This window comes from Bombina bombina, chromosome 1 (genome assembly GCF_027579735.1).
Source record: "Bombina bombina isolate aBomBom1 chromosome 1, aBomBom1.pri, whole genome shotgun sequence".
Classification (NCBI taxonomy): domain Eukaryota; kingdom Metazoa; phylum Chordata; class Amphibia; order Anura; family Bombinatoridae; genus Bombina; species Bombina bombina.
This window is the reverse complement of record NC_069499.1, coordinates 1,489,940,677-1,489,967,883: the sequence shown is the minus strand read 5'-3', so window position 1 is coordinate 1,489,967,883 and position 27,207 is coordinate 1,489,940,677. Positions and strand designations below refer to the sequence as shown.

The 27,207-nt window shown below is 38.3% G+C and overlaps 1 long non-coding RNA gene across 1 annotated transcript in view; it reads right to left on the bottom strand.

Moving 5' to 3' along the window:
* LOC128653840 (uncharacterized) overlaps positions 1-27,207 on the bottom strand; it is a 105,946-nt gene that overhangs the window by 41,998 nt on the left and 36,741 nt on the right. The window lies entirely within an intron of this gene.

The window sequence follows — 27,207 nt, the reverse complement described above, 5'->3', positions numbered from 1 at the left end:
GATTAGGGGTTAATAAGTGTAGGCAGGTGGAGGCGACGTTGAGGGGGGCAGATTAGGGGTTAATAAATATAATATAGGGGTCGACGGTGTTAGGGGCAGCAGATTAGGGGTACATAAGGATAATGTAAGTAGCGGCGGTTTACGGAGCGGCAGATTAGGGGTTAAAAATAATATGCAGGGGTCAGCGATAGCGGGGGCGGCAGATTAGGGGTTAATAAGTGTAAGGCTAGGGGTGTTTAGACTCAGGGTACATGTTAGGGTGTTAGGTGCAGACGTAGGAAGTGTTTCCCCTTAGCAAACAATGGGGCTGCGTTAGGAGCTGAACGCGGCTTTTTTGCAGGTGTTAGGTTTTTTTTTCAGCTCAAACAGCCCCGTTGTTTCCTATGGGGGAATCGTGCACAAGCACGTTTTTGAGGCTGGCTGCTTGCGTAAGCAACTCTGGTATCGAGAGTTGAAGCTGCGTTAAAAATGCTCTACGCTCCTTTTTTGGAGCCTAATGCAGCCTTTTTGTGGACTCTCAATACCAGAGTTATTTTTATGGTGCGGCCAGAAAAAAGCCGGCGTTAGCTACGCGGGTCGTTACCGACAAAACTCTAAATCTAGGCCTTAGTTTGTTATTTTTCGTTATTTAGTGTTTATTATTTTTTGTGATTTAGTATTTTTTGTAATTTTAGACTTACATTTTTTTAGTAGTGTTAGTTTTTATGTGGAATTTAGCTTTTTTAATTGGTAGTTTTAGTATAATAGTTTAGTATAATAGTTATGTTAGGTTAATTGTTAGTTTAAACTTAGTTTTTTTTTTATTTCACAGGTAAGTTTTTATTTATTTTAAGATAGGGATATTGTAATTTTAATATACAGGTACAATTTTAATTAATTTTAATCTAAAGTTAGGGGGTTGTTAGGTTTAGGGGTAATATATTAATTTATTTTTTTGTGATGTGGGGGGCTGGTGGTTTAGGGTTTAATACATTTATTGTAGTGGCAGCGATGTTGGGGTGCGGGGGAATAGGGGTTAATAGCTTTATTATAGTGGCGGCAATGTTGTGGAGCAGCGGAATAGGGGTTAATAACTTTTATTAGTGGCGGCGATGTCATTAGCGGCAGATTAGGGGTTAATAACTTTATATAGGTGTCGGCTTTGTCAGGGGCGGTGGATTAGAGGTGTTTAGACTTGGGGTTTATGTTAGGGTGTTAGGTTTAAAGGGACATGAAACCCAAATTTTTTCATTTGGGATTTAGATAGAGCATGCCATTTTAAACAACTTTCTAATTCACTTCTATTATCTAATTTGCTTAATTCTCGTGATATCATTTGCTTAAAAGCATATCTAGATAGGCTCAGTAGCTGCCGATTGGTTGCTGCACATAGATGCCTCGTGTGATTGGCTCACCCATGTGCATTGCTTTTTCTACAACAAAGGAATAACTAAAGAATTAAACAAATTAGATAACAGAAGTAAATTGGAAGGTTGTTTAAAATTGTATTCTCTATCTGAACCATGAAAGAAAAATGTTGGTTTTAGTGTCCCTTTAAACGTAACTTTTTTTCCCCATAGACATCAATGGGGTTGCGTTACGGAGCTCTTCATTCCGCGATTGAGGTATTATTTTTTTTTTCTAAAACTCTCTCCCCATTGATGTCTATGGGGAAAGCGTGCATGAGCACATCAAAGCAGCCCTTGGATTTTGTGCGGTATGGAGCTTAACACCACAATATCGCACGCACAAGGAGGCTTTTTTCAGAAACTTGTAATGGCAGCCCTTTAGAGGGTGAAATAACACAACTTTTGTTGCGTTCGTTTCGCACCCTCTATAGCGCAAAACTTGTAATCTAGGCAACAGTAAACTAAATATCCAAGACTGTTCAACGGTCACTTTCAAACCTATACATATAGAAATAAAAACTCACCAAGCAATCCCAAAAGCAAAACAATGCACTTTGTACTAACTTTTAGACAATGGCTATAGAATTAACCCCTGGATTGGCTACTCAAAATAAGTCAAGTGGTGGGCGGAGTTTGGCTATTGAAAAATAATTGCAGTAAAATAATTTTAATTAGTTTTAGAAACATTAAGACTTGGTTGATGTGCAATTCTGTAGCAACGCAACAGATATGTCTTGTAATTACACAATGTTCACTATCCCTTTAAAGCAGTTTTTGTAGATAAAAATCATATGAAAGAATTAACGTACAAAAATGTCCTCATGTGAAGTGAAGAAGAGCTGATAATCCAAGAAAAAATGAGAGAGAGCGGTTTTCTTATAAATTATTATTCTATTACTCTGTTCTTGTCAGTATAAATTATGGATGGGTGAATCTATGTATTTTGACATTTGATTATTAGAACAAATGTTCCCCTGCCCCATTCGTTGTACGATCAGTGTGCTTCTAAAGAACAAATGAAGAAAAAAGAAATTTGAAAATACCATAAAAATAATTCAAATATAAGATTTAAATATAACATTTTAACCACTTCAGTGCCAGGGTTTGAGGATTTTTTTTCTGCTAAGTAACTTATCATTTCTGATTGTAGATTTGCATGTACCCTTACTGTAAATATACATTTGTGTATATATATATATATATATATATATATATATATATATATATATATACTGTATATGTTGTGGTTTAAGGGACAGTAAACCTTAAAAATAATGTTGTATAATTCTGCACATAGTGCAGAATTATATAACATAATATTAGCGCAATCTTTATAAAACATATTTTCAGGATATTTTTTCTTTGTGAAAGGGGTATAGTGTGCTAAAAGACTGTGCACCCTGAGGAGTTATTATAAAAATGGACATGCATGGAAGGTTTTTTCCAGCTTCTGTTCTATCTCATGGAGTGCTGTTCTTTCATTGTGTTTTATGTAAATGCTCTTAGGTCACCCTAAGAGTAATGGGGAAACCAGACGTGGACTCCATGCACACTTGCCCTTAGAGAGATACAACTGCACCTCACTGACGAGGCCCATAGAAGGCCGAAACGATCGTCTGGGGTTGTTGCTTCCCTTGTTCAGAGAAGAATTGCCTGGTATTTTGGCGCTGGACTGTCATTGGGCAGGGTCAGACTGATATGCTTCAGGATATTTTTTCTTTGTGAAAGGGGTATAGTGTGCTAAAAGACTGTGCACCCTGAGGAGTTATTATAAAAATGGACATGCATGGAAGGTTTTATCCAGCTTCTGCTCTATCTCATGGAGTGCTGTTCTTTCATTGTGTTTAATGTAAATGCTCTTAGGTCACCCTAAGAGTAATGGGGAAACCAGACGTGGACTGCATGCACACTTGCCCTTAGAGAGATACAACTGCACCTCACTGACGAGGCCCATAGAAGGCCGAAACGATCGTCTGGGGTTGTTGCTTCCCTTGTTCAGAGAAGAATTGCCTGGTATTTTGGCGCTGGACTGTCATTGGGCAGGGTCAGACTGATATGCTTCAGGATATTTTTTCTTTGTGAAAGGGGTATAGTGTGCTAAAAGACTGTGCACCCTGAGGAGTTATTATAAAAATGGACATGCATGGAAGGTTTTTTCCAGCTTCTGTTCTATCTCATGGAGTGCTGTTCTCTCATTGTGTTTTATAAAACATATTTTCCCCTTTAAATTTTTAAAAAAACTGCTGTTTTATAGACCCGCTCTCTGTCACAGCCCGGACCGACTGCGCCATAGTACTAAGTGCAGCTGTCTGACAGCAGGAGCGAGCTGCACTGTGTATAATGGCGCGGTCGGGCCGGGCTGTGACTATACAGCTGGCCCGATGCGCTCTTTGAAAAAAACAGACCCACTCAGAAGATCACAGAGAGCGGGTCTATAAAACAGCAGTTTTTTTAAAAATTCAAAGGGAATATTATGTTTTATAAAGATTGCGCTAATATAATGTTATATAATTCTGCACTATGTGCAGAATTATATAACATTATTTTTAAGGTTTACTGTCCCTTTAAGGTCCGAAATTCGGTAATCCTAGCATTACCCAGGTAAAGCTGACATTACCCAAGCAGCTCTGGGTAAAGCCTGATGTAACATGATAAATCTCCTCAGAGGGCATTGAGCCACTGCATCATATATACGATGCACTGCAATTCACACATCTTCACTATCTTTTTTGCCTCTGTCTGGGGGTTCAAGGGGGGTGAAGCTCCCCTAGTAAACCCCATTCCCCAAGGTTAACTTGGGGTGGATGCCAGAGGATTGGTGGGGCACCTTCCTTCAACTCCGCAGGCAGAGGCAAAAAGAATAGTGTAGATGGGGGCATTACATTACTTCGGGCTTTACCCAGAGCCGTTTGGGTAATTCTAGGATTACCCGGATTTCAGACTTTACCTGTAACACATATATACAGTATATATATAATATATATATATATATATATATATATAAAAACCCATCAGTTACACAGTGTTACCCTCCAATGGTCATCCGCCTGGGTGCCAACATGTAATCAATAATCCAAAAATAATGGTCGCACTCTCAGGTCTTTTAGTGAAAAAAACGTAGTAAATTTTAATGAAACGTTTTCGGGGTAATCTACCCCATCATCAGCATAAACAAACAGTGCATCAAACAAACTTAAATAGAAGCATGTTGCTCATTAAACAAATCAAAAGTAAATCAGAAATACCTGTGTGTATAAATTTCTCAGTGTGGTGTCTCCAAACAGTGTGTGTGTGGACCGCTTACTTTGCGTTCCACTGTGAGGACCGGAAGTGTAAAGTGTAGTATTGTATCCGGTGTCCTCGATTTTATAAAAGACTTATATTGTTATTATATACATGTAAAGATCCTGTGTTGCTTGTTCTAAGCTACTAAATATGTGATAATGTTTCAAACTCTGTGTCTTTCTTGACAGTGTATCACACTCTAAGTGTATTGTAGCATTTGCGTACATTTATTTAGCCAGTGCCTAATATATTACACCTAAGCTCTTATATACATATATACATTACTTCCTGTTATCTGGATTACATCTCCCTTATTCGCATGTTACTGCTGCCTGTTGCGATGATCTGCGTGACAGGTTCGATAGAACTTGCTGTCATATTGTAGTTGTCATGGTGACCATTTGTTGTGCCGGTTCTACTTAGGCGGATTGATCTATTGGTTTACCTGTCTCAGTTTACGTTATCCTATAGCCGGTACATATTGCCTTCATGCCTCACTGTTAGCCTGGTTTTCATACATCTATATACCTCTTTTGCCTGTCCTAAAGTGTGTTAGTTAAAGGCATATATAGGGGCTGAACAGTATGCTCTGGCTCTTATTGTATATAGTGTCTGTATATTATCTCGAGTATGGGACATGTATTTCTAGAGCTGGCTATGTGGATTATGTGGTAGGTCCCCACCACTGAACTTTGATAACAGAAAAATAAAAGCATCAAACCATATAGCATGGATAGAAAATACAAGAATCCAGAAATAACTAGTAAATAAACAAATAAATAAACAGCAGCCTCTTTGTTGCTGCTGCATTGCACACTTAACTTTAGTAATGTATAGTTGGTTTTTGATCTTGTTGTAAATTATACTGTATCTATCTCTATTATGTCTGTATACACTTTACATCTAATACACACATCTTAGCTCTCTTAATGTATAATAAAGAAAGCTATTGTTGCCTTATAAGTCCATTTAGTTGCTCCGTATCATGTTGCTTATATAGTGATGTCCATCCTTAATGCAACCATTGGTTTCATCGTAGTTAGACAATCCTAGTGCAGTGTCCCTATTTCGTGATGTAGGCACAACCTGACCCTAGGGTGTATGGGGTATCATCCTTAGTTCCATGGTTGATGTCATCTCTTGTCATGGTTATATGCCCATGGTTCCTCGGCCTATGGCTTTTCTGATGTTCCTATCGGTTGTTCTCCGCACCTTGATGTTGTCACCTTAGATTGGTGTTAATGGATAATCTCTATGTGATTGCCATGGATGTAAAAGAAGCTCAGTGTTTTAAGACTACATGAGAACTTGTTGGCTATAGGCATTAATATACCGAGTATTATTGCATTGGAGGAATCATTACCATGGCTCCCCCAACACCAGATAGTGCACCCTGCCCTGCGTGGTCTACCCCCCACGAGGCCTGACCCTCAGTGCATTGTCACCAATTACTCCAGGTGTATCTGCCATGGCCCAGTATGTATCTCAGCTTAAATGAGCGTTCTAAAATCTGGGGGTGAGTTTAACCCTCCTGGGGCCACCGTGCCCAATCTATAGATCCATTCAGCTTCTCTTCTAAGCAGGGCCTTGTTTCTGTCCCCACCCCTATCGAGGGGGGGGATATGGTCAATCAGGATATATCTGATGGTGGACACCTGGTGCCCCATGTTGGCACAGTGTCTGGCCACTGGTTGATCCGATCCTCCTTGTTCTAAGGCCAATCGTATTGCCCGTCTGTGGTTAGCCATCCTATCGCGGAGTGTTCCGCTCGTCTTGCCCACATAGAACCGGGCACATGGACAGAATAATAGGTAGACTACAAATGTTGTAGTACAGGATATTGAGTGCTTGATCTTAAATACTTTATTCGTATGAGGATGGTGGAAGGTTTTAGTTGTTATGAGTCCATTACATGTTGTGCACCCTAGGCATCTGTATGAGCCTTTGATGTTAATATGGGCAGTATCCATGTAGCTTGATTTAGGGTCTGTGCGTACCAAGCTGTCCTTGAGGTTACTTCCCCTCCGGTATGCTACCATTGGTGTCAGGTTGTGCGTGAAGGTCAATTTAGGGTCAGACTGTACTATTGGCCAGTGATCTCTTAATATGTTACCAGTTTGTGTGGTGTTTGGTGAAAACGTTGTTGCCATTATCAATTTATTCAGCTTCTCTGTCGGATTCCCCTTATATATCAGACTGTCCTGTGTATGTGGAAGGACTTCTCTTAGGGTACTATCCAGTATCTGTTGCTTGTATCCCCGCTGTAAGAATTTGTCCCGCATGAGCTGTAACTGTGAGACCCCTGTGGCTCTGTTTGAATTATTGCGCATTACTCTAGTCATCTGTGATTTGACTATCCCTTTTAATAGGGCTGGGGGGTGACAGCTTGTTGCACTTAAAATGGAATTTTTATCAGTAGGCTTACTGTAGAGTGTGGTGCCTAGGGAGTTTCCATCTATGTAAATTGTGAGGTCGAGGAACTGTATCTCCTTATGGTGGTGCGTGATCTTAAATCTCACTGGTGTAGGGGTATTGTTCCATTTCATAAACCATTCTAGTAGCGCCTGTTGTCCGCCACGCCACACCATGAACACGTCATCGATGTATCTTGCGTAGTAAACAACCTGCGATGTGTCAGTGCTCCATAGGAATTGGTTCTCAAATTGAGACATATATATGTTGGCGTACGATGGGGCCATATTGGACCCCATCGCAGTGCCTGTGAGTTGCAAATAGAAAGTTGTCTCAAAGCGAAAATAGTTCCTAGTGAGGCAGTATTCCATTAGTGTCAACAAGTAGTCAATAGGCGGTCCCTCATATAGTGTACTGTCTATGAGGTGTTGTTTAGTAGCCAAGAGTCCTGTATCGTGTGGGATGATAGTGTAGAGACTGTTGACATCCAGGGTGACCAGGATGTCACCAGTCTCCACACGCACATCCCTCATCTTTCTAATAAGGTCGTTGGTGTCTGAAATGAATGATCTGACAGTCTTGACAATGGGTTGAAGAAATATGTCTATTACCTGTGCCACTGGCTGTGTGAGTGATTGTACCGCGGAGACTATGGGCCGCCCTGGTGGGTGGTGTAAGGTTTTGTGTATTTTTGGGGTGGTGTATATATATAGGGAGTGCAGAATTATTAGGCACGTTGTATTTTTGAGGATTAATTTTATTATTGAACAACAACCATGTTCTCAATGAACCCAAAAAAAATAATTAATATCAAAGCTGAATAGTTTTGGAAGTAGTTTTTAGTTTGTTTTTAGTTATAGCTATTTTAGGGGGATATCTGTGTGTGCAGGTGACTATTACTGTGCATAATTATTAGGCAACTTAACAAAAAACAAATATATACCCATTTCAATTATTTATTTTTACCAGTGAAACCAATATAACATCTCAACATTCACAAATATACATTTCTGACATTCAAAAACAAAACAAAAACAAATCAGTGACCAATATAGCCACCTTTCTTTGCAAGGACACTCAAAAGCCTGCCATCCATGGATTCTGTCAGTGTTTTGATCTGTTCACCATCAACATTGCGTGCAGCAGCAACCCCAGCCTCCCAGACACTGTTCAGAGAGGTGTACGGTTTTCCCTCCTTGTAAATCTCACATTTGATGATGGACCACAGGTTCTCAATGGGGTTCAGATCAGGTGAACAAGGAGGCCATGTCATTAGATTTTCTTCTTTTATACCCTTTCTTGCCAGCCACGCTGTGGAGTACTTGGACGCGTGTGATGGAGCATTGTCCTGCATGAAAATCATGTTTTTCTTGAAGGATGCAGACTTCTTCCTGTACCACTGCTTGAAGAAGGTGTCTTCCAGAAACTGGCAGTAGGACTGGGAGTTGAGCTTGACTCCATCCTCAACCCGAAAAGGCCCCACAAGCTCATCTTTGATGATACCAGCCCAAACCAGTACTCCACCTCCACCTTGCTGGCGTCTGAGTCGGACTGGAGCTCTCTGCCCTTTACCAATCCAGCCACGGGCCCATCCATCTGGCCCATCAAGACTCACTCTCATTTCATCAGTCCATAAAACCTTAGAAAAATCAGTCTTGAGATATTTCTTGGCCCAGTCTTGACGTTTCAGCTTGTGTGTCGTCTTTCAGCCTTTCTTACCTTGGCCATGTCTCTGAGTATTGCACACCTTGTGTTTTTGGTCACTCCAGTGATGTTACAGCTCTGAAATATGGCCAAACTGGTGGCAAGTTGCATCTTGGCAGCTGCACGCTTGACTTTTCTCAGTTCATGGGCAGTTATTTTGCGCCTTGGTTTTTCCACACGCTTCTTGCGACCCTGTTGACTATTTTGAATGAAACGCTTGATTGTTCGATGATCACGCTTCAGAAACTTTGCAATTTTAAGAGTGCTGCATCCCTCTGCAAGATATCTCACTATTTTTGACTTTTCTGAGCCTGTCAAGTCCTTCTTTTGACCCATTTTGCCAAAGGAAAGAAAGTTGCCTAATAATTATGCACACCTGATATAGGGTGTTGATGTCATTAGACCACACCCCTTCTCATTACAGAGATGCACATCACCTAATATGCTTAATTGGTAGTAGGCTTTCGAGCCTATACAGCTTGGAGTAAGACAACATGCATAAAGAGGATGATGTGGTCAAAATACTAATTTGCCTAATAATTCTGCACTCCCTGTGTATATATATATATATATATATATATATATATATACACATACATATATACATATACACACACACACACACACAAACACTACTCTTCCCTCCTCTCTCCCCACTAACTGATCCTCTCATGATAATTACCCTGTTCCAAGAGGTTCCCTGTGGGTGACCCTGCAGCCCCCACCCTGCAGCCCCCTCCCACCTGGATGCACAATGCTTTTCCAAGAAAGGTAGCTTTAAATTTTAATCAACAAGTCTCCCCTTTCCTAGGAATGCTGACCTGACAATATATTTTAAACATGTTTAAATTATGATCTATACACCTTATTCCCTAGAACATATCTGTAGTTCCTCAAATAGACTGAATCATGCAATATCTTAGCTATATATTAGCATCCAATCCACAAAACGTAGGTCTAAATCTCCTACTGTGATTCGGTGGGAGGCTGATGTGGCGGGAGAAAGGGACACTGGCCAATGGGATAAACTATTCTATAATTTAAGCAGAGGCTTACTTAGCGCAGACATGAGAGAAAACTGTATTAAAACGTCTTTTCTTTGGTACCTAACCCATTTGAAAATAGAACACTTGATAAATGGAGGATCTAGAGACTGTTATAAAGGGTGCAGTGAAGTGAGGACTTACCTTCATATGTGGGGGAAGTTCCCTAGGGTTCAGGGAATATGGATAGATCTCTCCAACTTTTTGAGCACTTTATTGATTGAAAGAATTTCCATTACTATAACACAGGCCATGTAAAATGAGAGGATTCCCAAATTCAATAATCACTCTAACACTTTTATTAGGATCCTATGCACTATTGCCAGCATCAATATAGCTAAATACTGGAAGACAGGGGTTCCAACATGGTCTGAAATACTAATTAAAATAAAATATACATTCTCAATGAATCCGCAGCACATATCCACAATAAGACAGACAAAAATTGAAGCACATAGGGACAAAAATTGTTTATTACACCAGGTTTTACTTTTAAAATGTTTACTTTTTCAACTCTCGGGAACATTCAGTAAGCAATAAACCTCTTTACTTCCTCTCCTTGATAAAGACTTGTGACGCATACAGCATATGATGATACCCACTGGACTCATTGGGAATACACTTGGGACTAGAATTGCTGGGATCATCAGTTTGACAATAATTAACCTCATTTTATGTTATATCAGAATCTTAGAGCATTAACTAATCTCATAAAGGTTAACCAGTTGAGTTTTTTTCTTTGAAATGTACTCTGAAAAATGTTTAATAAAAAAATATTTCAACTTAAATGGACATGAAACGCAAACATTTTCTTTAATGATTCAGGCAGAGAATACAATTTTAAACAACTTCCTAATTTACTTCTATTATCTATTTTGTTTTATTCTCTTGGTATCATTTGTTGAATGAGAAGAAATGCACTACTGGTTTTTAGCTAAACATATGGGTGAGCCAATGACAATAGGCATAAATATGCAGCCATCAATCAGCAGCTAGAACCTAGGTTCTTTGTTGCTCCTGAGATTACCTAGATAAACCTTTCAGCAAAGGATAACAAGAAAAGGAAGCATATTAAATAATAAAAGTAAATTGGAAAGTTGTTGAAAATTGTATTCTATGTCTGAATCATGAAAAAAAAATTGGGGTTTCATGTCCCTTTAAATTATGGTCTTTACTATGCCCAAGAGAAATTAGTTTTTTTGCATTTAAAGGGGCATAAAGCGATTTTTTTTAACAAATGTGCATCATTGTATTTAAACATTACCAATGAAAAAAAATGTTTCTTTTAAAATTATAAGTAATACCTTCTAGTGTACCTTGAAATGGCTACACACACTGTCAAAAGTAATGCTCACCTACTCTTTCTGCCACCATTGTGCCAATGACTTCACTGCAAAAGCTGTCCTACACCAATAAGCCTGTTCAGGAGAAAATGGGCATACAGACAACTTATTGCTGCACATGCAGTTGGTTGTCAGCATTCGAAGGGCTAGATTACTAGTGGAGTGGTAAGTGGAATGCGCAAGCGATAAGGGGTATTTTGCGGCTCTTTGCACGCGTTGGAAATATCACACATATTACAAGTTGAAAGTAAACGCGTTCGCTTGAACGTCAGAACTCTGCTTAACATTTGCACAAGACAAAAAAGTTTCACACAAAAAAACATAAACAATACATTTAAAAGTACAGTTACACTCATAACACTGTCTGGTAAAAATTATTTTTAAAAAAATTGCATTAAAAAGTTATAAAGGCTCAGGGCGTTGGGTTTATGCTCACACTCAAACTTTTTACTTTCAACTTGTAATACTAGCGCAACCCGACACGTGCAAAAAGCCTCCATCAAGCGAAGTTAATGCGGAATTGCTAAATTGTGCTCTACTCGTAATCTAGCCCTATGTAGTATTAGTTAGGGCAATTAAATACAACCGATCTGCATAATCAACAGATGCATTATAACTTTTTGCCTTTCAACAAGTGATTCCAAAAGAACAAGGTAAGACTGATAACTGAAGTAAATTGGAAAATTGTTTTTTAATTTTTTTTAATTTTTAAATTGCATGCTCTATCTGAATCAAGAAAGTTTCATTCTGAATTTCATGTTACTTTAACTATTTACAACTTTAAAAAAAAAAAAAAATTCATGTGAAAAAATATTACAAACATTATAATAGTATTTCAAATACCATAGAATTGATTTTAAAAACACTTTTAAGTCCCAATAATCGGACAACGCCCCAACACATTTTTCTTTTTCTTCTCTTTTTTTTTTTTTTGCTTAATGTCTTTATATCTTCTCTAATATAGCACACAATTATAAACCACTAAACTTTTTTTTAGCTTTACAGTAACTACCCAAGAGCAAGAGCATTCCATAACTAACCATTAAGCTCTTCCTGCAGCGCCTGCCAAAAATGCTTTGCTCCCAGAAAAGATCAGAGCTTCTCTGAATGATACAAACTATAAAAACAGCTTCTAAAATTCAACAGATAAACTCAAGTAGCTCCTTTTTAATGTTCTCAACTTGCATTCCGCCATGTTGGAAAGGTGCAATGCCTTCCCATGAAACTATTTTAAACATAGTTGAATGAATACATCAGATGGCAAAAACTGCAGTCATCACTGAGCCTTGAGAACAATGACTTAAAGGGACATAATACTCATATGCTAAATCACTTGAAACTGATGCAGTATAACTGTAAAAAGCTGACAGGAAAATATCACCTGAGCATCTCTATGTAAAAAACATAATTTATGCTTACCTGATAAATTCCTTTCTTCTGTTGTGTGATCAGTCCACGGGTCATCATTACTTCTGGGATATAACTCCTCCCCAACAGGAAATGCAAGAGGATTCACCCAGCAGAGCTGCATATAGCTCCTCCCCTCTACGTCAGTCCCAGTCATTCGACCAAGAATCAACGAGAAAGGAGTAACCAAGGGTGAAGTGGTGACTGGAGTATAATTTAAAAGATATTTACCTGCCTTAAAACAGGGCGGGCCGTGGACTGATCACACAACAGAAGAAAGGAATTTATCAGGTAAGCATAAATTATGTTTTCTTCTGTTATGTGTGATCAGTCCACGGGTCATCATTACTTCTGGGATACCAATACCAAAGCAAAAGTACACGGATGACGGGAGGGATAGGCAGGCTCATTATACAGAAGGAACCACTGCCTGAAGAACCTTTCTCCCAAAAATAGCCTCCGAAGAAGCAAAAGTGTCAAATTTGTAAAATTTGGAAAAAGTATGAAGCGAAGACCAAGTTGCAGCCTTGCAAATCTGTTCAACAGAGGCCTCATTCTTAAAGGCCCAAGTGGAAGCCACAGCTCTAGTGGAGTGAGCTGTAATTCTTTCAGGAGGCTGCTGTCCAGCAGTCTCATAGGCTAAACGTATTATGCTACGAAGCCAAAAAGAGAGAGAGGTAGCAGAAGCTTTTTGACCTCTCCTCTGTCCAGAGTAAACGACAAACAAGGAAGAAGTTTGGCGAAAATCTTTAGTTGCCTGCAAGTAGAACTTGAGGGCACGAACTACATCCAGATTGTGTAAAAGACGTTCCTTCTTTGAAGAAGGATTTGGACACAAGGATGGGACAACAATCTCTTGATTGATGTTCCTGTTAGTGACTACCTTAGGTAAGAACCCAGGTTTAGTACGCAGAACTACCTTGTCTGAGTGAAAAATCAGATAAGGGGAATCACAATGTAAGGCTGATAACTCAGAGACTCTTCGAGCCGAGGAAATAGCCATTAAAAACAGAACTTTCCAAGATAACATTTTTATATCAATGGAATGAAGGGGTTCAAACGGAACACCCTGTAAAACGTTAAGAACTAAGTTTAAACTCCATGGTGGAGCAACAGCTTTAAACACAGGCTTGATCCTAGCTAAAGCCTGACAAAAGGACTGGACGTCTGGATTTTCTGACAGACGTCTGTGTAACAAGATGGACAGAGCTGAAATCTGTCCCTTTAATGAACTAGCTGATAAACCCTTTTCTAAACCTTCTTGTAGAAAAGACAATATCCTAGCGATCCTAACCTTACTCCAGGAGTAACCTTTGGATTCGCACCAGTATAGGTATTTCCGCCATATTTTATGGTAAATCCTTCTGGTAACAGGCTTCCTAGCCTGAATCAGGGTATCAATAACCGACTCAGAAAAACCACGTTTTGATAAAATCAAGCGTTCAATTTCCAAGCAGTCAGCTTCAGAGAAGTTAGATTTTGATGTTAGAATGGACCCTGTATCAGAAGGTCCTGTCTTAGAGGTAGAGACCAAGGCGGACAGGATGACATGTCCACTAGATCTGCATACCAAGTCCTGCGTGGCCAAGCAGGTGCTATTAGAATTACTGATGCTCTCTCCTGTTTGATTTTGGCAATCAATCGAGGAAGCAGCGGGAAGGGTGGAAACACATAAGCCATCCTGAAGTTCCAAGGTGCTGTCAAAGCATCTATCAGAACTGCTCCCGGATCCCTGGATCTGGACCCGTAGCGAGGAAGTTTGGCGTTCTGGCGAGACGCCATGAGATCTATCTCTGGTTTGCCCCAACGTCGAAGTATTTGGGCAAAGACCTCCGGATGAAGTTCCCACTCCCCCGGATGAAGAGTCTGGCGACTCAAGAAATCCGCCTCCCAGTTCTCCACTCCCGGGATGTGGATTGCTGACAGGTGGCAAGAGTGAGACTCTGCCCAGCGAATTATCTTTGATACTTCCATCATTGCTAGGGAGCTTCTTGTCCCTCCCTGATGGTTGATGTAAGCTACAGTCGTGATGTTGTCCGACTGAAACCTGATGAACCCCCGAGTTATTAACTGGGGCCAAGCCAGAAGGGCATTGAGAACTGCTCTCAATTCCAGAATGTTTATTGGAAGGAGACTCTCCTCCTGATTCCATAGTCCCTGAGCCTTCAGAGAATTCCAGACAGCGCCCCAACCTAGTAGGCTGGCGTCTGTTGTTACAATTGTCCAGTCTGGCCTGCTGAATGGCATCCCCCTGGACAGGTGTGGCCGATAAAGCCACCATAGAAGAGAATTTCTGGTCTCTTGATTCAGATTCAGAGTAGGGGACAAATCTGAGTAATCCCCATTCCACTGACTTAGCATGCATAATTGCAGCGGTCTGAGGTGTAGGCGTGCAAAAGGTACTATGTCCATTGCCGCTACCATTAAGCCGATCACCTCCATGCATTGAGCTACTGACGGGTGTTGAATGGAATGAAGGACGCGGCATGCATTTTGAAGTTTTGTTAACCTGTCTTCTGTCAGGTAAATCTTCATCTCTACAGAATCTATAAGAGTCCCCAAGAATGGAACTCTTGTGAGAGGAAAGAGAGAACTCTTCTTTTCGTTCACTTTCCATCCATGCGACCTTAGAAATGCCAGAACTAACTCTGTATGAGACTTGGCAGTTTGAAAGCTTGAAGCTTGTATTAGAATGTCGTCTAGGTACGGAGCTACCGAAATCCCTCGCGGTCTTAGTACCGCTAGAAGGGCACCCAGAACCTTTGTGAAGATTCTTGGAGCCGTAGCCAATCCGAATGGAAGAGCTACAAACTGGTAGTGCCTGTCTAAGAAGGCAAACCTTAGATACCGGTGATGATCTTTGTGGATCGGTATGTGAAGGTAAGCATCCTTTAAATCCACTGTGGTCATGTACTGACCCTCTTGGATCATGGGTAAGATTGTCCGAATAGTTTCCATTTTGAACGATGGAACTCTTAGGAATTTGTTTAGAGTCTTTAAATCTAAGATTGGCCTGAAAGTTCCCTCTTTTTTGGGAACCACAAACAGGTTTGAGTAGAACCCTTGTCCTTGTTCCGACCACGGAACCGGATGGATCACTCCCATTGTTAACAGATCTTGTACGCAGCGTAGAAACGCTTCTTTCTTTATCTCCCTCTCCCACACAGCAGTGAAGAGAAACGAAACTGTCACAATTAAAGCAAAAAACTGCCAAGTGGAAAATAATGCCCAAATATTTATTCACACAGTACCTCAGCAATGTAAACGATTCTACATTCCAGCAAAAACGTTTAACATGAGAATAGTTATTAAAAGGATTAGTGACCTTTAACACAGTAGTTCCGGTGAAATACCATCCCCAGAATACTGAAGTGTATACATACATGTCATTTTAACGGTATGGCAGGCTTTTCTCATCAATTCCATTCAGAAAATAAAAACTGCCACATACCTCAATGCAGATTCATCTGCCCGCTGTCCCCTGATCTGAAGCCTTTACCTCCCTCAGATGGTCGAGAACAGCAATATGATCTTAACGACTCCGGTTAAAATCATAGTAAAAAATCTCTGTCAGATTCTTCCTCAAACTCTGCCAGAGAAGTAATAACACGCTCCGGTGCTATTTTAAAATAACAAACTTTTGATTGAAGTCATAAAAACTAAGTATAATCACCATAGTCCTCTCACACATCCTATCTAGTCGTTGGGTGCAAGAGAATGACTGGGACTGACGTAGAGGGGAGGAGCTATATGCAGCTCTGCTGGGTGAATCCTCTTGCATTTCCTGTTGGGGAGGAGTTATATCCCAGAAGTAATGATGACCCGTGGACTGATCACACATAACAGAAGAAAAGGAAGATATTTTACCTCACAATTTCCTCAGCTCAGCAGAGTAAGTTCTGTGTAAAAAGTTATACTTCAGTTACTGCCCAGCTGCAGGTAAGAAACATAAAAAAAATGAAGAAATGAACAGCAGCCAATCAGCATCAACAGTGCTGAGGTCATGAACTCTTTTACTGTGATCTCATGAGATTTCATTGTAAACTTCCTTAAGATGAATAGGGAAATAAGATGAGAGTGCACGAAAGCTTGCTCCTTCCGCTGTCCCGGGACAGACATACTGATTTGCTGCTTAGAAGTCCTTTACAATGGGATGTGGCTACTGAGAAACTTTTGAGGTAAAATATCTTTCTTTTTTACATAGAGATGTTCAGGTGATATTTTCTAGTCAGCTTTTTACAGCTATACTGCATCACTTTCAAGTGTTTAAACATTTGGGTATTATGGCCCTTTAAAACCTGGAAGCTATGGATCATTTACATAACTACCTTTTTTCTTAATGTGATTCCTGTTTTTTTCTCCCTATAAATTCTTTTTAAAAAAGTAGTTGACCACTTCTGAAAGGAACATTATTCCTTCCTCTTTCCTTTTGTAATGTTAAAGTTGGTGAAAATTTTCTTAAAGGGATATGAACCCCAAAAAAAATATTTTATGATTCAGACAGAACATACCATTTTAAAAATGTTTCCAATTTACTTCTATTATTAAATTTGCTTTATTCCCATGATATTCTGTGTTGAAGAGATACCTAGGTAGGCATCTGGAATACTACATGACAGGAAATAGTGCTGCCATCTAGTGCCCTTGCAAAAGGATAACATTCTTGCAAAACTGTTCCCATAAATTGCTTTAGGAAAGGGACAGCTATTGATATTACAACCCTGCTTTTCAATAAAAGATACCAAGAGATCAAAGAAACAATTATAATAGAAGTGAATTAGAAAGTTGTTTAAAATGGTCTGGATCATGAAAGAAAACGTGGGTTTCATATCCCTTTAAAGGTAGTAAATTGAAAAGTATCTGAAACTGCTCTATTTGAATCATGAAAGTTTAATGCAGCTTAAAGGGACACTAAAGTCAAAATGAAACTTTCATGATTCAGATAGAGCATTCAATGTTAAACAACTTTCCACTTTAATTCCATTAACAAAATGTGCACAGTCTTTTTATATTTACACTTTTTCAGTCACCAGCTACTACTGAGCATGTGCAAGAATTCACAGAATATTCATATATGCATTTGTGATTGGCTGATGGCTGTCACATGGTACAGGGGGAGTGGAAATAGACATAACTTTTAAATTTGCCAAAAAAATATCTACTACTCATTTGTTCAGACAAAGATATTGCATTGTCTTGTTATCATGCATTTGTTCATTATGCAAATATACTGTATTTACTAGGGTTGCACCGATACTAGTATCGGTATCGGTGCCGATACCAAGTATTTGCATGACTACTTGTACTCATTCAAAAGCACCGATACTTAAACCGATACCTCCAATTTCTACCCATATGCCATCTTGGATCTTGGAACTGAGATTTAATGGCCCCAAAATATCTTTCTGACCCATGTAGTTGTGTGAAAAGTGAAAGACTGTTCAGCTTAGCATCAAACGTCCTTACTGATAGCAGAAAGACTTATAGCTGAACATGCAGAGATGCTTCTGTTACTTAATAAGAACTTGCCACTAACTGTTGAAAAATTATTCTAATTGCTAGATTTCCTGTTATACTGCTAGTTCTTATCTTGCACAATTATGCTCAAAACATACTGTACTCTGAGGAACATCCTTAGCCAGGGCTGGACTGGGAATAAAAAGCAGCCCTGGAAAAATATGAAGACCAGCCCTATTTTCTGTTGAGTCAGTAGAATGCAAATGCCCCATTTTTCTCAAAGGGGATTACTGGGATACTCCTTCCCCAATATTATTTTCAGAATTAAATTACTTTGTATTAAGTACAAATGTCAGATTGATGAGTTATATAGGCACCCTACAACCCAATTGCATCCAGTAATCACCCCTTTAAATTGTAGCTTTCCAGCCCCAGCTGCTGCAGCTGTTTTTTGTTGTTATTAATATATGTTATTGTAATATTTTTATTTATAAACATGTCCTGTGAACTTTGTGACAGCAAGCACATAAAACTGTTTTAGTATTTCAAAATGTCTTTTGAGATACAGTTCATAATTATAAAGAAGTGATCTTAAATCATTAGTCTGTATTGTGCTTGGTAAACTGTCATGGCATTAAAAAAAAGTATCAGTAATTGGTATCGGTGAGTATTTGAAAAAAAAGTATCAGTACTGGTACTCGGTCTTAAAAAACTGGTATCGGTGCAACCCTAGTATTTTCTAGTCCTTTAACATAAACTCTCCTTTATATTAGTTGTTGGAATGAAAAAAGTATAATGATGTTAAAGTGAAGGTAAACTTTGATGAATGAAAGCCTGGTTTTTAAAAATACTATTAAAAACAGGGGCACTTTCATTCATCAAAGTTTAGAAAGCAGCCGTTTTGTTTAATAATGTAACTCTCTCCTCTTCACAGCCGGAGCAGCTTCCCCCGCACGGAGAAACTCTCTTCACACGTCAGCATGACTAATCCGGCTTCCTCCAATCACAGCATGGACTCAGGCAATGATTCCCCTGGGAAGAAAGCCGTGATTGGAGGAAGCCAGATTAGCTTTGTAGAACGAATAGTCCTGTAAACATTCGTTTTGAAAAATCGAATATTGATAAGAATGAAAATCCATTAAAATTCAGTAATCTATTCCGGTTTTTGAATATTACTTTAGTTTTTGAATGTTCATAATTTGATCGAATATCCACATTCGAAAATTAACAAATAGTATTCAGAAGTTCATATGGTAGGGTATTTAGTAAATTGATACATAATAGATACAATTTACAAATATATCAATTTGAATGTTTCTATTTTGAATATTGCATAATTTGAATATTACATTTAAAGAAAGCATTAGAAAAACTATTACATTAAACAAAAGTTTACAAATATTTGAAAATCGAAAGAAACGTGTTAAAATTTGTTTCTTTTTTTGAATGTTGTAATAAAATGAAGGTTATTATAACCTGTTAAGATTTTATTAAAGACAAGAGGCGTGTAATTATTCTCTCCCTCCCTATTATCCCATAGGTGGTGGATTTTTTGTTTTAATATGTGTCTGTTATAGTAGATTGTTGTGAGTTTCTATATTTTCTAATTTTGGTCTAGTGCTTGTTATTTTTTTTTCCAGAATGACAAATCTCATGAAGATTTGGAAATGAATGTCTCATCCAGCATTGAAGTCCTCACTTTCATTCTTCCTGAAGTTTTGGATTTTCTACAATTGACAAATACATTTCTTTTGAAGATGATTTGGTTATTTCTTCACTTTCCATTTTGTGGAGTTTTCCCAGACTTTTGTAAAGAAAGAGGAAATCCTTATTTTGGGAGGGTTTATTCATACTCTCTGCATGTTTATTGGTTTAATTTTTGTATTCCTGTTGCTATGTACTGCTAGAGAGCTTTGAGTAAAGAAAGTCAACGCAAAATACTCGACTCATTGACTATTAAGTCACTAAGGTTATAATAATCTTCATTGTATCATAATCTTGTGGAATTTCACTGTGATCTCTCAAGATTTCACAATCAACTTTTTTTAACTGAGGAGAAAAAAAAATTGACTGTGCATGCACGTGCCAGATGCACGCCCCCTTGCTAGCATCAAGACAAGCAAGCATCATAGATTCTTAAGGGACCATTTAATATCTATAATTGCATAATCAACAAAGGCATACTAAAATACAAACCAATAGCATTTATTCTGAATTTTAAATAAACAGCAGATTTTTTTCTGACAAATTTTAAACTGTACTTAAATTTAATGCCCCTGTATTATGTGACAGCCATCAGCCAATCACAGACTCCTATATGTATACACTGTGAACTCTTGCACATACTCGCTAGTAGCTGGTGCCTCAAGAAAGAGTGTTTATGAAAAGACTGTGCACAATTTCATAATTGAAGTAAATTGGAGAGTTTCTGTAAACTGCATACTCTACCTGAATAATGAAAGTTATTTTCAAGTGATGCAACATATGGGTAACAGGTCCCATTATAAAGAAATTAGGCCCATATTAGTCTTGTTATCCTCTACAGAGCAGATCCCTGTAATCTGTCTGTTCCAGTGACTTCCACGTCCAGTCTTTATTTATTGTACCCGCTGTATAGTGCTGTGGAATCTGTTGGTGCATTACAAATAAAGATAATACATAATAATTTTTTATTTAGTGAATACCTTTGGTACCTTATAATACACTACACAGTTATTTTACATAGATAATTCTTAGGCATCAAAGTCCAACTTGTAGAAGCTGAGGGTATTATTTTTTATTGTTCAATGGTTTGTATTTGAGCAGTTTCTTATATACATATTGTTTATATGAAAAAGAAAATAAACATTTTATTACAAAAATAAAGATTTAGTGCATCTATAAAAGGTGACACACAGATAACAAGAATATATGAATATATACCATGCATTCCACACATACCTTATGGACAGTTTAAGTGCGTAGACTGAAGAATATTGCAAGAACAATAAGGATTTTTAGGGGCATTATGACTGGTTTAGTAAAACACAGCTGCCCCTTAAAGTCCCTCATTTTTCTTGCTGTCTGCGGAGCAACTTCCGCCCAGAGTTCCATTTGTTGTTCAGAAGCCGTCAACGAAATACATTTAGCTTAAAAACCTGCGTCATTTTTAGAGAAATAAATTGCAGATTGTTAAAGCTGGTCTTGTAGGATTAGAAAATCAGCTTAAAAACATAAACATTTTTTCACATTTATAACACAACTTAAAGGTACATGAAACCCTACATGTTTCTTTCATAATTCAGATAGAGCATACATGTTTAAACAGCTTTCTAATTTACTTCTATTATCAATTATGCTTCATTCTCTTGGTATCCTTTGCTGATGAAACAGAAATGCACTACTGAAAGCTAGCTGAGCACATCAGGTGAACCAATGACAAGAGGCATAGGTGTGCAGCCACCAATCACTAGCTATCTCCCAGTAGTGCATTGCTGCTCTTGAGCCTACCTATGTAGGCTTTTCAACAAAGGATATCGAAAGAACAAATCAAATTAGATAATAAAAGTACATTAAAAAATTGTTTAAAATTAAATGCTCTATCTGAATAATTTCATTTGGGTTTTATGCCCCTTTAACTCGTGGCTGTTTTTTAAGAGTTTCCCATCTTATCCTCTCCATATATTATTTTTCTCTCTCTCTCTCCTATCCCAGTATTCTTCTTTTGCCTCTTCAACTTCCCATAAAATGGAGGTCAGACTAATAATAGAAGATGACAAATTAATTTCATCTCCAGGAGCCAGCTTCACATATTTAGAATCCATGTAGATACAGTATATATGTAGAGTAAGTTAAGAGCCAGAAATATAATTCTAGGAGCCATGGCCTCTTCACTCCCAGAATTTGTCAAGACCTGTTCTAGGCCCCTGAATGATCAGCACAAAAAATGGGCCCGCTACGAAGCTTTACATTCCTGCTCTTTAAATAAAGATAGCAAAAGAACGAAGAAAAATTGATAATAGGAGTAAATTAGAAAGTTGCTTAAAATTGCATGCTCTATCTGAATAATTAAAGAAAATGTTTGGATTTAGTATCCCTTTAAGCCTACCTAGATATGCATTTCAACCAAGGCTACCAAAAGAATGAAACAAATTAGATAATAGAAGTAAATTGGAAAGTTGTTTAAAATTGCAGGCTCTATATGAACCATGAATGGAAAAAAATTGGGTGTTATGTCCCTTTAATGAGCTATGAAGGATTCTGGGTGTGAGGGAGACATCCTACATTACAATATAATGATCACAAAAGCACCATTTTTATTTTATTTATTATTTGTTCTTTTTTTGTTACAGTTTATGATTTATATAAAAATGTAATTTCCTATGAGATCAAAGTATAGCTTTTTTTGCACAATGCAATAGTGGAACTTCCATCAGTCAGGTTAGTTTTCTTGTTTTCTTAGCAAGTTAGTAATCTCTCACATATCAGACTTGTAAATTGTGTAAGGAACACGTTTTCCATTTATTTGTACTCCGATCTCAGTGGTATTTCATGCTTAAAACACAGATCTCTATTCACTTTGCTAACAAGGTTCTTTATTACTGCAGATTTATCCTGCAGGGTGAGGGTATGATACGAATGTCAATCTTAATTAACAAAAAAAAACTGTTTAACCCAGAAAGTCGACCTTTTGACTTTATAGGGGGATTTTGTCCTTAATTTTTTTTGTTCCATATAAAAGATAGTATTTCCAAAGTTGAATCTGTTATAAATATAACCAACTATTTTCTTGCTCATCGTAGGGAGGTTTCTGCCCCTCAAAACAAATGTGGGGTTTGTCCCTCCCAGCCAGTAGATAACTGCTATATATGTATCAATTGCACTCAAACAGACATTTACTGTTAGTTTAATATTTTTTTACTGGAAAATATATTTTTTTAAAGTTTAATTGGTTCTCTTCTATATGCATTTGTTGAGTACAACCTTTCTTTATACAACTGATTTGTGCTTTCTTTAATCTAAATCTTTATAGCTAATATATGGAAATCCATAAGAGGTTTCTAATTTTGTCAGTTTAGTGCCCTCTTGCACATTTTGGCTGCAAAGAAATTTCAATATACTGTTTAAAAGGGCACATTGAACTGATAACACTAAAAACAGTAAATGGTAACCTAACTTTATCATTAGCTAATGGTAATGTTCTTATACACACACAAATATTCAACCTCTGCAGCATATTAATAAAGGGACAGTCTAGTCAAAATTAATCTTTAATGATTCAGAATGGAGCATGTAATTTTAAACAAATGTTATCAAATTTGCTTTGTTCTCTTGGTATTCTTAGTTGAAAGCTAACCTAGGTTGGCTCATATACTAATTTCTAAGCCCTTGAAGGCCGTCTCTTATCTGAATGCATTTGATGTTTTTAACAGCTAGAGGGTGTTAGTTCATGTGTGCCATATAGATCATGTGTGCCTAATAGATAACTTGTGCTCAAACCTGTGGAGTTACATATGAGAGGGCACTGACTGGCTAAAATGCAAGTCTGTCAAAAGAACTGAAATAATTGGGCAGTATACATACAAGGTCATCACAGAGGTAAAAAGTATATACATATAACTGTGTTGGTTATGCAAAACTGGGGAATGGGTAATAAAGGGATTATCTATCTTTTTAAACAATAACAATTCTGGAGTAGAATGTCCATTTAAATGTTCTCTGATCTCCTTTTACAGAGCAGCAGTAAAGCAGCAGTAAGGCAGGAGAGGCATACTATTCAACAGAAGTGCAGCCCCCTAAGTCTTTTGGGGAATTTTTCTCTCCATAAAGCTACATAGACAATCTCAGTTCCATTACTATTTTTTTTCCTCTTCATGAGAATAAGAAAGACATTGAGTGTGTGTCTATATAGTGTGTGTTTATGGAAATTTTAGTGAAGTCTAAGAATGCATAAATCACTGAATTTTTTTTCATTAACGGGATAGAAAGGTATAAAATGAGATGTGCATGGATGCATTTCAGTTTAAAATATCAAAAAAATTGCAATATACTTCCATTAGCAAAAATGCTTCCAGTAAAAGGTATTAGTTTTCAGTGGCATACCCACATAGGCTGTGTGTTTGAATAGTGTTTGAATACTGTGCACCAGTATTCAAACACTATGCATGCTCAGAGAGTCAAGGTGTGTATTGCTTCTGAAGACAAAATTTGTGTCATACAAACAACTGTGTATTCTCTGAGGAGGTGTGGTGTTTGAATACTGGGGCACAGGCCCTTACAGGATATGTGCATATGCCACAGAAAAACAGTAAATGTTGTTAAGTTACTATTATTAATGTCAACATTGCAGTAGTGCACCCTTGTTACTATTTGTTTAGGATTCCTCCATTAAACAAATCAAGTACACTGTTAAACACCAGTACACTGTTTGTTTGTTTGTTTATTTATTTATATATATTTTTGCAAAACTGATGTCCTTGTACTGAGAAACATTTTTACATTTATGTTTGCAGGGCAGGTCACAATCTACAAATACAGATATGGGACTTTTCCATATCACAGAGCTCCCAATCATCAAACATATTTATGGACTGTCAAGGTTTAGGACTCTGCCTACTGCTCCCTGCCAAGCTTTGCTTACTGCGTGCTCATCTCCGACCCACTGTGTAACTCCACCCATGGATCTCCCTGACTAGGCTGCCAACCTCCCCACCTAGGATAGTCTACAGAAACTTTTATACCAATTGTGTGTAAACATCCACTTTCTGTTAGTTTCAAAATAGAAGTAACAATCTTTTTTTTCATTAAAAAAAAATAAATACATTTTTAACATGTTTAAATAGCTTCCCTTCATACAGCAATATTTTGAGTTCAATGGCCCTTCAACCTATATAGCTCATAAATCATTTAAAAATGTAACTTAAAATTAAGGTTAACGGTCTTCTGTCCGAGAGTTTTACAATTACAAACGGCACTAGACAGGGTTGCCCCCTTTCTCCGATCCTATTTGCGATATCCATAGAAGTCCTGGCCCTCAAGATTCATGCGAACACCCAAGTTGCGGGTATTAAGATAGGTAACACACAACACAAATTGGCAATGTATGCGGATGACATTCTGTTAATGCTTACAAAATCTGAAACATTCCTCCCGCAGGCTCTTAAAATAATACAGGAATATGGAGTTCACTCCAATTTCTTATTAAATATCAATAAATCAGAACTCCTAAACATATCACTACCGGAGGAAAAATTGTCCCAGTTAATGTTAACATGCTCGTTAAGAAAACAGAAAGATAGAATGAAATACCTACCTAGGGGTGTTCCTATCGGCAGTCCCGGACATAGTCATTGAGGCCAATTACAAACAGTTGGAGAGGACACTTGTCTGTGATCTTTCTAACTGGATGAATAAAACGAGCTACCCCGAATTCTCTATATCTTACAAACACTCCCGGAACCATTGCCACCAGACTTCATTACAAAACGTCAAAACACACTAGAGACATTTATCTGGAACGGCATAAAACCAAGAATTAATAAACAGACCTTGTATTTACCAAAGGATGAGGGGGGGCTGGGCGTCCCTAACATACAAACATACAGATAAGCTATCATGCTACAGAGACTTGTGGACTGGTGTGCTAATGATACTAAAAAGTACTGGGTACAGATGGACAGTGATATCTTGCACGCAAGCAATTCTGGATATATAGCGTGGTTATCAAAAAAAAATAGACCCCACATAATAGAGAGATACCCTCTCCTAAAGGAATTCTTTGTTGTTTGGGACAAGGCCATACACACCTCCACGCATATAACCACTTTAGTATCTCCAATGACACCATATATGGGGAATCCAGACCTCCCTCTGAGCACGCTGAGGAGGCATCTGCAAACTGAACAAACAGCGGAACAGAACATCATATTCCACCTGACAGATCAACACAAGTTAAAAAAATGGGAAGATGTCTCAGAAACAGACGTTCCCTTGAATTGGCTAGCACATGCCCAGATAAGCCACTTTATCAACACCCACAGGCAAAGGGAATCCTTACTGAGACAAATGACCAACTTTGAAAAGCTTTGCATAGCAAAACACCCACATCCACACTTGATAGCCATCTTGTACAAGAAGCTACAGGTATATGATACAGAACACCTCCCGACATACACAAGGGCATGGGGAAAAGATCAAAAGCTAGAACAGACACTGAGTGTTTGGAAAAGGATATTCGCTAACAACAAATTTACCTCCGTCTCGGCGCAGGTCCAGGAGACCAATCTCAAATATCTCACTAGGTGGTACCTTACACTGAGCAGACTTAAAATTATATACCCATCCTCCTCGGGTAGGTGCTGGAGGGGCTGCACAGATGAGGGCACCATACTACATATATGGTGGGAATGCACAAGACTACACCAGTTTTGGACAGATATCATACCACATATATGCAAGACCCTGGAAGTCATAGTCCCTAGGGACCAAAAAATACTACTTTTCGCAGATCTCCCGCAAATCAAAGAAATGGCGAAACATAAACTGTTATTGACAATGCTAAGCAGCGCAAAAATTTGATCGCTAGATACTGGAAGACAGCAAAGGTTCCCACCTTTCAGGAATGGGAAAGGCAAGTGGATACACTCCTGCAGTTGGAGCGATATCACTACCTTAGAAATGGCACAGTGGAAATACATGAAAGGATGCTCCACATTTGGAAAAAATAAGACTGACATTAACATACTTCATAGGAGGATATATGAGCGACACTTTGTTAAACCTCAGCCCCTTACCTCTACCTTTTCCTTTATCCCTGCAATATCACCCCTTCTTCCTTCCCCCTTCCGTAGATAATGACCCTCCCTTCAACCTGGACGGAGCTGTTTAGAACAGGGCAGGGTGCGCCCGAGGAAAAGGTCATGCTGCGGCAGACCTAGATTTAGCATGCACTAAGATTAGAGCACATATATATAGTAATAATTGATCAGTAGAGTTTACAATTTCTCACTAATAGCCTTACTTAGACAAGAGGGATTGAAAAAAGATCGATTTGAAAACCTTCCATAACCTCCCATAACCGTAAAAACCTAAATGACAAGAAGTTTAACACACTAGTACAAAGGAACGTTAGTGTGCAGGTAGAGCGGTAGGAGGGTATAGAAAAGTGTGCGCACCAACGGATTGGATAAC